Genomic DNA, 12,823 nt, shown 5'->3' on the forward strand with positions numbered 1-12,823 from the left:
TTCTCAGCCATTGCCCAACCCCAATAATAAAAACCCTCAAAATGCCTACATGATGGAAGGTCAACAATTTCCTACCTATATGATTGTTCCTCTCAATGAAGTACAACTCAGATCAGGTAGAGTCTTAGATAAACCTTCTATAAATGCTCAAAAGCAAAGCATTTTTGAGGAAGAGTCTCTTGAAGCCAATAAGGGTTCCGAAGCATCTCTTCAAAACCCAAACACTCAAAAAGAAAAAGAAAAAGAATTAACCCCCACAACTCCCATAGTTGAGCAACCAGCATCCTTATCCACACCTCCTTTCCCTGGAAGATTACAAATTGATAAAGGAGTGGAAAAACAAATTTGGTTGCCTGACTATAATTTTCTAGATGAATTGAAGAATGTCTGTATCAAGATTCCCTTGTTACAAGCCATTAAAGAGATTCCTATTCTAGCAAAAACAATAAAGGAGTTGAGTCTTAAAAGACCAGGAAGGAAACCAAGAGATACCAGAAGGATCCACCTGGTAGGGAAAATTGCAGATATCATGATGGGAAAAATTACTATGCAGAAATATGTAGATCCCGGTAGTCCAATTGTCAAAACACATATCAATGGGGTAGAAATACCAAATACTTTGATTAATTTAGGGGCTGCTATCAACATCATGAGTAGACAGACTATGGAACAGCTAAAACTTCCTAATCTTCTTTTTACACCTACTTTATTGCAACTTGCAGATCGATCAATTATTAAACCAGATGGTGTATTAGAAGACATTCCAGTATCCCTAGACTCTTGGGAATATCCAGTGGATTTCATGATTTTAACTCCCAAGAGTAATCTAGGAGGACATCCTCTTATTTTAGGAAGACCTTGGCTAGCCACAACTGATGCTTTCATAAGTTGTAGGTCTGGGGATATGTATATTTCTGATGGTAATTCGACAAAGAAGTTCAATCTGTATCCTCCAGCAAAAGAAATTACAGAAATAGGGGATAATGAGTGGGTTGATGATGAAGATACTATACAACCTGTCTTTACCATTTCTGAGATTAGTGAAGATAGTCAAATTCTGAACACATTAGAAAATTTTGAACCATCTTCAGAATATGACCACACACAATTTCAGTTGGAATCTAACATTGAGTATCTATCATCTAGACAAATGTCTCTTTTCTCTATGGAAGAGTTTGGTAGTTCTACCATTGAGATTTTTCCAGGAAAAACATTGAATATTAACAAAAACTTGGAAAAATCACAACAGGAAGGGCTAACCAAAGTCTTGTAAAAACATTCCACTGCATTTGCATGGGAGTATACTGATATGAAAGGTATTGACCCGAAGACTTGCATTCATCACATCTACATTGAGGAAAACAGTAGACCAATCAGACAACCTCAAAGAAGGATGAATCCAAACCTTAGGGAGATAGTGAAAGAAGAGCTCCAAAAGTTACTTAATGTAAACTTCATTTACCCCATTTCAGATAGCCGATGGGTTTCTCCTTTGGTTATAGTACCTAAAAAGAATGGTAAATGGAGGGTTTGCATTGATTATAGGGAATTGAACAAAGCAACTTTGTAGGATCACTTTCCTTTACCCTTTATTGATCAAGTATTAGATACTTTAGCAGGTAAAAAGTATTTCTCATTTCTGGATGGTTTTAGTGGTTACAATCAGATTCAGGTAGCACCTGAAGATCAGGACAAAACCACATTTACCTGTCCATGGGGGACTTTTGCTTACCGAGTACTTCCTTTTGGATTATGTAATGCACCTGCAACATTTCAAAGGGCAGTATTAGGAATCTTTTCTGATCTAATTCATGATTGTGTAGAGGTCTATGTGGATGATTTTACAGTTTATGGTAACTCATTTGAAGAGGCATTAGAAAATTTGGAAAAAGTCCTTATAAGGTGTAAAGAAACAAATCTTTCATTAAGTCATTGAAAATGCTTTATGATGTTTACTGAAGGGATTGTTTTAGGACATCATATTTCAGGAGATGGAATTAAAGTTGATAGATCAAAAGTTGAAGTCATCTCCAAGTCGCCTATTCCAAATTGTCAGAAAGATGTTAGAAGTTTTATTGGATTTACTGGATATTATAGAAAATTTATTGAAAACTTCACTAAGATAGCATCTCCGCTTTTCAAATTACTTACAAAAGACTGTGAATTCAATTGGGATCCTGACTGTCAATCTGCATTTGAAACTTTAAAAACAAGAATATCTGAAGCACCCATTTTGAGAGGACCAAATTGGAAACTTCCTTTCCATATTTCTACAGATGCTTCAGATACAGCTCTAGGAGCTGTGTTGGGTCAAAAGGATTTAATTCCTTATGCCATTTACTACACCAGTAAAAATTTGACTCCCACTGAGTTAAATTATACTGTGACTGAAAAAGAGTTCTTAGCCGTTGTTCATGCAATCAATAAGTTTAGACATTATATAACCGGCTATGAAACTTTTGTCCATACTGATCATTCTGCAATTAGATATCTCATGAACAAACCTGTTACTAATGGCAGAGTTACAAGATGGCTTTTACTTTTACAAGAATTCAGTATTACTGTGTTAGATAGACCAGGGAAACAAAATACAGTAGCTGATTTCTTGTCTAGGATCCAAAATACTAATGAAGATTCTCCTGTAGAGGATAAGTTTCCAGATGAATATTTGTTTGCAGTAACTACTAAAACTCCTTGGTATGCAGACATTGCTAATTATTTGGTTACAGGGAAGCTACCTCCACACTTATTTCCTAATGAGAAAAGGAAAATCATTCAGGAAAGTTCAAAGTATTCATGGATTTCTAATGAATTGTTCAAAACAGGGCTAGATTGTGTGATCAGAAGATGTGTTCGGGAAGATGAAATGCCTGACATCCTTAAGGCATGTCATGATGAACCGTGCGGTGGACACTTTGCTGAAAAGAGGATTGCCTATAAAATCCTTTCTTTGGGATATTATTGGCCTTCTCTCTTCAAATATGCAAAACAATATGTTAGAAGGTGTGACAGCTGCCAAAGAGTTGGGAGACCAACTCTTTCAAATCAAATGCCATTACAGCCACAGGTACTCATCGAACCCTTTGAAAAATGGGCTTTAGATTTCATTGGACCTATTAATCCACCATCTAAACAAAAGAAGTATATACTGGTTTGCACTGATTATGTTACTAAATGGGTAGAAGCCAAGGCATTGCCTTCTGCCACTGAAAATTCAATTGTTCAATTTCTTTTTGAGGATATTTTTATTCGTTTTGGTGTCCCAAGAGAAATTGTGACAGATCAGGGAAGTCAATTTACATCTAACTTGATGGAGAAGCTGATGGAAGAATACAAAATCAAGCAGAGAAAATCTACTCCATACCATCCGCAAGCAAATGGTCAAGTGGAATCCACAAATAAAGTTCTTGAGAGCATCATCACCAAAACTGTTCATCTCCATAGAAGAGATTGGGCAGAAAGGCTTCCTGAAGCCTTATGGGCCTATAGAACTACATGGAGGAACACAACAGGACATTCTCCCTATGAACTTGTTTATGGGAAAGAAGTCTTGCTCCCCATTGAGTTTCAAGTCAAGACCTTCAAGATGGTAGTTTAGTTGGGGATGAATCTATCAGAAGCCCAAAAGCACAGAATGGAGCAGCTGAATGAGCTAGATGAAATAAGACAAGATGCAATTTTAAGGATTGATCTAGTTCAGCACCAAAGAACTAAGTGGCATGACAGATATATCAAGGAGAGAAAGTTTCAAAAAGGAGATTGGGCGTTACTGTTTGATTCCAAGTTTAAAGACTTCAAAGGAAAATTTCAAACTCATTGGCTTGGACCATATGAGATTGATGAAGTCTTTAGCAATGGAGCAGTTCGAGTCAAGACTATTGATGAGTTTCAAACTCCTCTCATTGTGAATGGCCACCGATTGAAAATTTATCATAAGCCACTTTCAAAAGAGGACTTTGTCAAAATATTCCAAGAAAATTCTGCAATGAGGCTGGTGGAGAAGAATTCTTCTCCTCCATCAGCCTAGTCTTTGTTTCTTTCAGTTAAAAAAAAAAAAAAAAAAAAAATCTTTTGTATAAGCCTGAAAACCAATCATAGATTGGCAGTCTTATACAGGAAATGTAGAGTGAAAATCAGGGACACCTGACACTATATTTTCCTAAAAAAAAAAAAAAAAAATCTCTTTTCCTCTCCATCTTCACTCCACTTGTCATTTCCATCTTCATCTCCATTCCACTTCACTCCACTTCACTTCCATCTCATTCTATTTCATTCATCTCATTTCATTTCCACCAGTGAAGTCCCTCTCAATACTATTTCATTTAGTTAAGTCTTCTCTAACTATTTTTTTGTACAGTCAGAAGGGTGTTGTTTCAGTTTCCGCAGCTGGAAACCGTTTCCGCAGCTCAAACCAGTTTCCGCAGCCAGAAACGATTTCCGTAGCAAGCACACTCTGTCTCTACAACCAGGATTACTCTGTTTTCAAAAATCACAGTCAGAGGTATCATCATCACCAAGGGCAGCAAGGATATGAGGCATCTGCAAGATCAGAAAGCAATAATGGGTCAGCAACCTTAATCAACAAATGGCAAACTTATGAAGGTATGATCAAAATCTTTTCCAAACAACAATTTAATGTCATTTTATGCATAGTTATTAAATCGTGGAAAGAGCCACTAAATGCAATGATTCGGCAAGATCATCCCACTCCTCCTCCACGATAATGCTTCATCCACCTCATACCTTTCTAACGGTCCCCTAATCATCATTAATTCAAAACTTGAAACGGGGCTGCTCCTCCATTACTGGCCGTACCTCTGTGACGTAACCCAATGTACCACGGCTCTCCTTACCATCATTTCCGCAGCCAACGCTGAGACGTGTGCGTAAGCCACCCGACTCTAAAGGATTCGGCCATTATTCCGTCCACTTATCACTCCATTTCCGCATGCATTGAACTCATTTCTCGTGTTTGTCTTCTACTCCCTCGTACTCACACCATTTCCACTCTCATTTCCGCTGCAAACTCCACAGCTCTGTTTCAAACCCCGATTACAGTTCTGCAATACACCTTGCATTACGTTACGGCTACTCCACTTACAGCCGTAATCCACCTGTTTTTTTCCCGTGAGCATCCTCCTTGAGCATCCACACACAGTCAAAGCTTCAGCCGAAGTTGAGAGCCGAAGATGGGGAAGCTGCTTAGAGCTGAACCTGAGGGTCCGAAGTATTTAGAAGGGTATCCACAGACGAAGGAAGCATTAAAGAAAGCAAAGTGGTTGAAATTTATTCAGAAATTCAGAGGTTATAATAAGGAAGTCACTAAAGCGTTTGCTCGGTCCTTTAATGGACACGTAGTGGAGGTAGGGGATTTGAAATTTACAATAACAGAGGCCACAATAGCAGCAGCAACCAGTTTACCACAGCAGGGAGACAGATGGTTTAAAAACAGAGGTCTGGATGATCAAGGATGGAAAGACATGCTCAAGAACCCAGGTATGGATACTTCCATATTTACCAAAGGAATTCCTGTGAACATAATTAAAGAAGAATGGTCTGCGCTGTTATTACTTGTTCAGAAGTTTATTACATGTGAGGGTAGGTTTGGCACTATGTACATGTATCATGCAAGGATTATGATGAATTTTATGGAAGGCCATGCCCTCAATTTACCCTACTTTCTGTTAGCAAGCCTAAAGAAAATGAGTTCCACTGTCCAAAAGCATGTAGGCCATATTGAACCCCACTTGTATCATCACGGGTTCATTAGAATTCTCATAGAAGAGCAATTGAAGAATAACAAGGATACATGGGAAAAGTTTCTAATCAGAAACCATTTCCAAGAGGTGACTGAAGCCTCTAGCAGTTCCCCTAGAATCCCAAAAAGAAGTAGGAGGAAAGAAAGAAATGTTACAACTCAGGACTCCCCTACAAAAGACACTCAGGAAACTGTTCAGGAGGAAGAAGAGGAGGGAGCCAGAACTAAGAAGCAGAAAAAGGACAAAGGTAAAATAACTGTCCAAGAGACATATCCATCCCCTGAACCATCTGTAGAAGAAGAGTCTCAAACCCTGGCAGAGAGGTTAGCACACCTTCAAGCTGCTGCCTCAGCAAAGAAACAAAAAGAAAAACAGAGTGCCCAGAAAGTAAGCACTAGTCCATATGTGAGAAGAAGCAGTAGGCTCAAAGGAAAGAAGAAAGTGACCCAAGAAAAACAATCACATTTCATTGACTTAGGTGAAGGAACACCTGAAAAAGGTCCAGCTCAGCAAGACATAGAGGCAAGTCCTCCACGTGAGGAAATTCCTTTTCAGCAGGAAAGAGAAAACAGTCCTCCTTTATCAGAATTTGAGTTCAGGCCGAGAAAAACACCTGAGGTAGATTCCACCCAGCAAGAAGCCTATAACTACTTAGAGTCCTTGGAGCAATCAGTTGCAGGTCCAAGCACTATATTGCCTCTTGATGAACAGGTCCAATCTTTAAAACAGGAGGTGTTTGAGCTAGAAGTCCTGAACCGGCATATTAAACAAGAAAACGAAGCATTGAAAGAACAAAGCAAGGTGGACAAAATTGTCCATGACAATACCATGCTTCACTTAGGACTCTGGCAGAAGAAGAACAGAAAATTGAAGAGAAAATGTAAGAAGCTGAGCAGGGCATTGATCAATTTGAAATTCAGGTGTTTAGTCAGAAAACCAAGGACAATTTTGGCAGCAAGGAGAAAGAGAAGAAGGCTAGATGTTTTGGCAGAAGCATCTGAGCACATGGATTGAAAAACAATGACAAAGTTTTGGTTGCATGAGGACATGCAACACCTTCACAGTGGGGGTATGTTGAGCCTCAAACCTCCACTTCTTTACACATCCTCTCAGCCTCCTTTTCCTATTCATTTCCTTCTTTTGCCACTCATTCCCTCCATCAAATTGCTCAAATCATTGTATTTTAGGAATTTTTACATGGTTTGCTAATTATGCTAATGACTGTTGTTGGTTTAGAATTTTGGTTCAAAATGCTGCTTTTCCGCAGCTCACACAAGGTTTCCGCAGCTGATCCCGGTTTCAACATCCAACCCCGGATTCCGCAGCTCTTTTATTAAATGATATGTTCCAGGTGTCCTCCGGGAAGAAGAGCCACATGGGCAAGTTCGTGGAACCAAGGACATGGTGTGTGTCCTTCCAGATCACCCAAACCGGTCATAAAAACCCGTGGTCAACGAGGAGGAAAATACGGTCAACAGAAGTCATTGGCGGTGGCACGGCTCTGCGTGTTCTGTTTTGGAGCACGTGAAGAACAGGTGGCATCTTCCTCAGCCACGAAGACAGTGGGAAACATGAATCCAACAGCAGATTGAATGCCCACAATGACCGCTGCCTAAATCCGAGGACGCAGCAAGATTACGTGTTTTTACACAGCTGCTTGAATAGCTTAGTTTTCGTTAAGTTAGTTTGCTTTCCTCTGTTATAAATAAAGCTTCTTTGAACGCTGGATAGTTAGTCGTTGTTGTAATCGCTTTGTAATTTTGAGCTCCCCACTATACTTTTACATTTGCTGTCAATACATGAGAAGACTGTTTTACACTTAAGCGTATAACTGCTCCTTGAACCGGCTGAAGTAGGCAGAGGGCCCCTGTTTGCTGAAGCCCTGTATAGTCATCTTTAATTTCCTGCATTTCTCTTTCTTGTTTCATGTATAATAGTTGTACAGATGTCTTTTAATTGTTGCTTTTTTATTTCTTTTCAACATGTATATTAGCTGTACATAAACTTTGAATTCTGCTGATTTACATTTCTGCACTTTTGTTCATGACTGATCAGTGTGTTATGCAGGTTTCTTAGGCAAGCCCGGGACAGTTTTCTTTCTTTTCTTTTCATAACTAGTGGCATGTGTGATCATCTTGTCTAGGCTGCTGACCTTTATTTTTCTGCAGTTTGATTTTCATTAGTATCATTTCTTTAACTTGCACTTTACTTTCTGCTCAGTAGTTATCAAGTTGTTCATTTATTGATGTTTCTTTTTCTATAATCAACTAACTTTATTGGAGCCAAAATATCACTTAGTGCAGCTTGGTTTATTTTGCTTTAAGACTCACATTACTGACCAGTTCATAATTGTTCTCACATGATTAAGAAAATGTTAAAATAGTGTGATTTGTCTCACTTAAATTTCACATTGATTAGATTTAAATGAAGAGTTAAAATAGTGTAAAGTAGTTGCTCTTGCTTTTAATTCAGTTAATATAGATTTCATTTTCATTTTCATCAGCAGCAGAGATACTGGGCCGATGCCATTAGTCCTTTATTTGATTTTAAGCTTTGATTTTATTGCAGTTGTTGTTCAAGCTTTCTTGTAGAATACTTTTCAAGTTTTGAGAAATCATTTAGAGATCACCACAATCATCCACATTTCACTTGCTTTATTACTTCCATCACATCACAGTAGGAAAGATACATTCGAAAACAAACTTAAAAAGCTAAAAACGACAAAAGATTAAGAAAACGGTTATCTAAGTACATATAGTACACTGTTGGAAATAATACTGAGAGGGGGGGTGAATCAGTATTATCTAATTCTTTTAATAAATCTTCCTTATTTGTTCTTTGAATTATTTTTGCATGTCAGTACCATAAAATAATGAACATGAACAAAGAAAACAGATAGTCACACCAAAGAACACAAGATGTAAGGTGGAAACCCAATGTGGGTGAAAACCACCTGCTGCAATATGTCTCTATCTTCTTTCAAATTAGAAACTCCTTTTACAATGGTTTTGTACTGGTGCAGTCCTTTACCAGTACGCAGGCTGCAACCTGCAGAGAGCTACAACTCTCTCTCTCATTTTCCAGTCTCTCCTGGAAGGGAGCTACAACCCCCTACTTCTTTTCTTACAAGGACCACTTTTCATAAATTTTCAAACTGGATCCATAAGCATCAAATGATCATCAAGTATAAGAAAATCACCCAGTCAACTGTAGTAACCAGATCAAAAATAATAGAACCAAACCCAGAACACCTTATCAACAGAAAAATACAGCCAAACAAAATGTCTTAAGACAGATACGCAGTTCTTCTTTCTCTGGTCTGCGTGCGTACGCACTTCACCTTCTGCTCCCCTGCGTATACCCGCAGAGACCCTTCTGCCGCACTGCGTGTCCACGCACTGTTTCTTCAACCGCGCTGCTTACTGTTACTGCAAGTACGCACCCAGAGACACTATTACGCCACGTACTATTGCTGCAGGTACGCACCCAGAGATACTATCGCGCCGCGTACAGTTACTGTGCGTACGCACCTGAACCTTCGTCGTTCTGTGTACCCACGCAGTTCTCTTGTTTCTGCTTTGCGTACCCACGCAGATCTTCTGTTTCTTCTCTGCGTACCCATGCTGCTCTCTTGTTAAACACCTGCGTACTTCTGATTAGGGCCGAATAGGCAGTCCACCAGAGTGGCACAGATGCTCAGATGCCCAGATCTGATCATGCGCTCGAGAGATCACCCTTCACAGATTCACTTTCATATAGATCAAGCTTTTAAGACCATAACCCAATATTTCAGATCTTAAGATATTCAATTGCAAGGATGCTTAGCCAAGTGATCTCCTTTGCTTTATATAGGCAAGCTCCTCCTAAAATCATGGATCAATACCACGAGCCAAAATCATAGTAACACAAATACTGTCGGCTAAATACCAAAGGTTAAACATAAGAAACCCCACGTGTGCTTTTCTTTGCCTTGAAATGTGTGCACTGGGGGTACGCACCTCCTGAATGGATGACCTGCGTTTCAGGCCGCGGTCCCTTCACGGTGTACTTGCGGGTACACACTTTCTGAACTGATCTCCTGCGTACTTCTTAATTTTCAACATATTGAGAGCCTTGCCATGGGTGTTGCCATCAAGTACAACATCTGTAACATATAGCCATACCAGAAACATAATGCCAACAATCTCCCCCTTTGGACTTGATGGCAAGCTCAAAACTTCAGCTTCATTCTCCCCCTTTGACATCAAGGGCAAAGGGTTATGCTCCCCTTAAGAACATGCTCCCCCTGTATATGATCCAGATCTGCAACGAAGAACCATAATCCACCATGAAAGAGATAGAGACATATTGCAGCTACTTCCATGATCTCCTTCTGTACATCCTCCATAATTCCAACAATTCATTATATGCTCCCCCTGAACCTATGCCATCAATCTTCAACCAATCAGCCACCCAGCACATGTACGCATATACCCTAGATGAACCATGCGTACAACCAGCAAACAAAAGAGTTTCAACAATAAGATGATGCATCAACAACCCCCAGCTTTTGCCTGAGGTATTCAAAAGTGTCCCTGGGCAATGGTTTGGTGAGTATATCAGCAACTTGTTCCTTAGAAGGAACATACTCCAACTTGACCTTCTGTTCAAGCACTTGTTCCCGGAGAAAATGATACTTGATTGGTATGTGCTTGGTTTTTGAATGCATAACAGGATTCTTTGAGATGCTGATTTCACTTGTGTTATCACATAAGATGGGGATAGGTGGTGTACAAGTGATTTGAAAATCCTGCAAAGTCTGCATCATCCAAAGGAGTTGGGTGCAACAAGATGCAGCAGCAACATATTCCGCTTCAGCTGTAGACAAGGCAATCGAACTCTGTTTCTTGCTGAACCAAGATACCAGTCTGGAACCCATAAAGAACGCACCACCACTTGTGCTTTTCCTGTCATCCATGCTTCCGGCCCAATCTGCATCTGTATAAGCATGAAGTGTAAGATCTGTATCTCTAGGATACCATAAGCCATAATTTTGAGTCCCTTGAAGATATTTGAAAATTCTCTTCACTGCCAGAAGATGAGTCTCCTTCGGATTTGCCTGAAATCTTCCAACTATTCCAACTGCATGCATGATGTCCGGTCGGGTACCTGTTAAATAAAGTAAACTTCCAATCATAGATCTGTAGGTTGGTTGATGTACTGCTGCAGATTCATCATTTGCACTGAGTCTACATCCTGTGACCATGGGTGTACATATTGGTTTTGCATCTTCCATGCCATATTTCTTCAAAATCTGTTTGAGATACTTGGTTTGAGATAAAAAGATTCCTCCTTCTTTTTGTTGGATTTGCAAACCAAGGAAATATGTCAGTTCTCCTAGCAAGGACATTTCAAATTCTTTCTGCATGACCAAGGCAAAGCTTTGACTCATAGCTTCTTCATTGCTGCCAAAAATAATGTCATCTACATACATAACAAGTATTAGCAATTGGTCATTTTCAACTTTTATATAAAGATTGCTATCTGCTGATCCTTTTGAAAAGCCTTGTTGATGAAGATATTTGTCCAAACGGTAGTACCAAGCCCTTGGAGCTTGTTTGAGACCATAGAGAGCTTTTTTCAATCTGCATACAAGCTTTGGATCATTTCCAAGAATGAACCCATCTGGCTGTTCAATGTATACTTCTTCTTCCAAGTCTCCATTCAGAAAGGTTGATTTCACGTCCATTTGAAATACTTTGAAGTTTTGAAAACTTGAGAGAGCAAGGAACATTCGGATGGCCTCAAGTCTTGCAACAGGAGCAAAGGTTTCTTCAAAGTCTATTCCTTCTTGCTGCGCATACCCTTTACAAACAAGTCTGGCTTTGTTTCTAATTACTTCTCCATTTTCATTCAATTTATTTTTGAAGACCCATTTTGTTCCGATAACATTCTTATTCTTTGGTCTAGGAACCAGCTCCCAAGTGTTGTTCTTTTCGATCTGCTCAAGTTTTTCATCCATTGCTTTCACCCAACATTCATCTTTGCATGCCTCTTTCACATTTTGTGGTTCAGTAGAGGAGAGTAATGCCAAATAGCTTGAAGCTTCTGCAACTGTTCTTCTTGTTTGTACACCTGCTTCTTTCTGCCCCATAATCTGAGATTCTGGATGATTCTTCTGAACATATCTGGATGGAGTCTTTTCTTCTATTCTTGTTTGCTTCTCTGGTTCTTCTTGAGGTTCTTCTTCTTCATCATTCTGTCGTTGAGGGTAGCCTTCATCTTCTTCGATGTCTTCATGATGTACTTGCCTAGGAATGTATCCCTTCTCATCAACCACTACATCACTGCCAAGTCTTTTATTGTAGCATTTGTATGCTTTGCTATGTGGAGAGTAACCAAGAAGAATGCCTTCATCTGCTCTAGGTTAAAGTTTGCCAAGTTGCTCATCAGTATTCTTGATATAGCATTTGCTCCCAAAAATTTTGAAGTGCTTTACCGAAGGAGTCCTACCACTCCAGAGCTCATGAGGAGTTTGAGTGCTGTTTACCCGGACATTTGTTTTGTTGAGAATAACAACCGCAACATGTGCAGCTTCACCCCAGAAAGTTGCGGGAGTTCCTGACTCATCAAGCATAGCACGAGCCATTTGTTGGACTGTTCTGTTCATTCTTTCCACAACTCCATTTTGCTGAGGAGTTCTAGCTGTAGAGAATTCTCTTCTTATCCCATGTTCTTCACAGAAATCGAAAAATTCATTTGAGGTAAATTCCCCACCTCTGTCGGATCTGAGGCACTTAATTTTGTGACCTGATTCATTTTCAACCAAGGCTTTGAAGGATTTGAATTTTTCGAATGCTTCATCTTTGTGCTTCATAAGTCCTAACCAGACAAACCTGGAGAAATCGTCAATGAATAATATCAAGTATTCTTCTCCTCGAGGTGTTCTTTTCCTGAAAGGACCGCATGTATCTGTATGTACTAGCTCAAGAGGCATGCTAGCTGATCCTTCTTTCTCTGGAAAGTTAGTTCTGGTTTGTTTTCCAAACTGACATGATTTGCATATGGTGTTGTCAGGAATTTTG

This window comes from Pinus tabuliformis, chromosome 1_2, assembly GCF_031772625.1.
Source record: "Pinus tabuliformis cultivar Carrire ecotype Pingquan chromosome 1_2, CPIR1, whole genome shotgun sequence".
In the NCBI taxonomy this organism is placed as follows: domain Eukaryota; kingdom Viridiplantae; phylum Streptophyta; class Pinopsida; order Pinales; family Pinaceae; genus Pinus; species Pinus tabuliformis.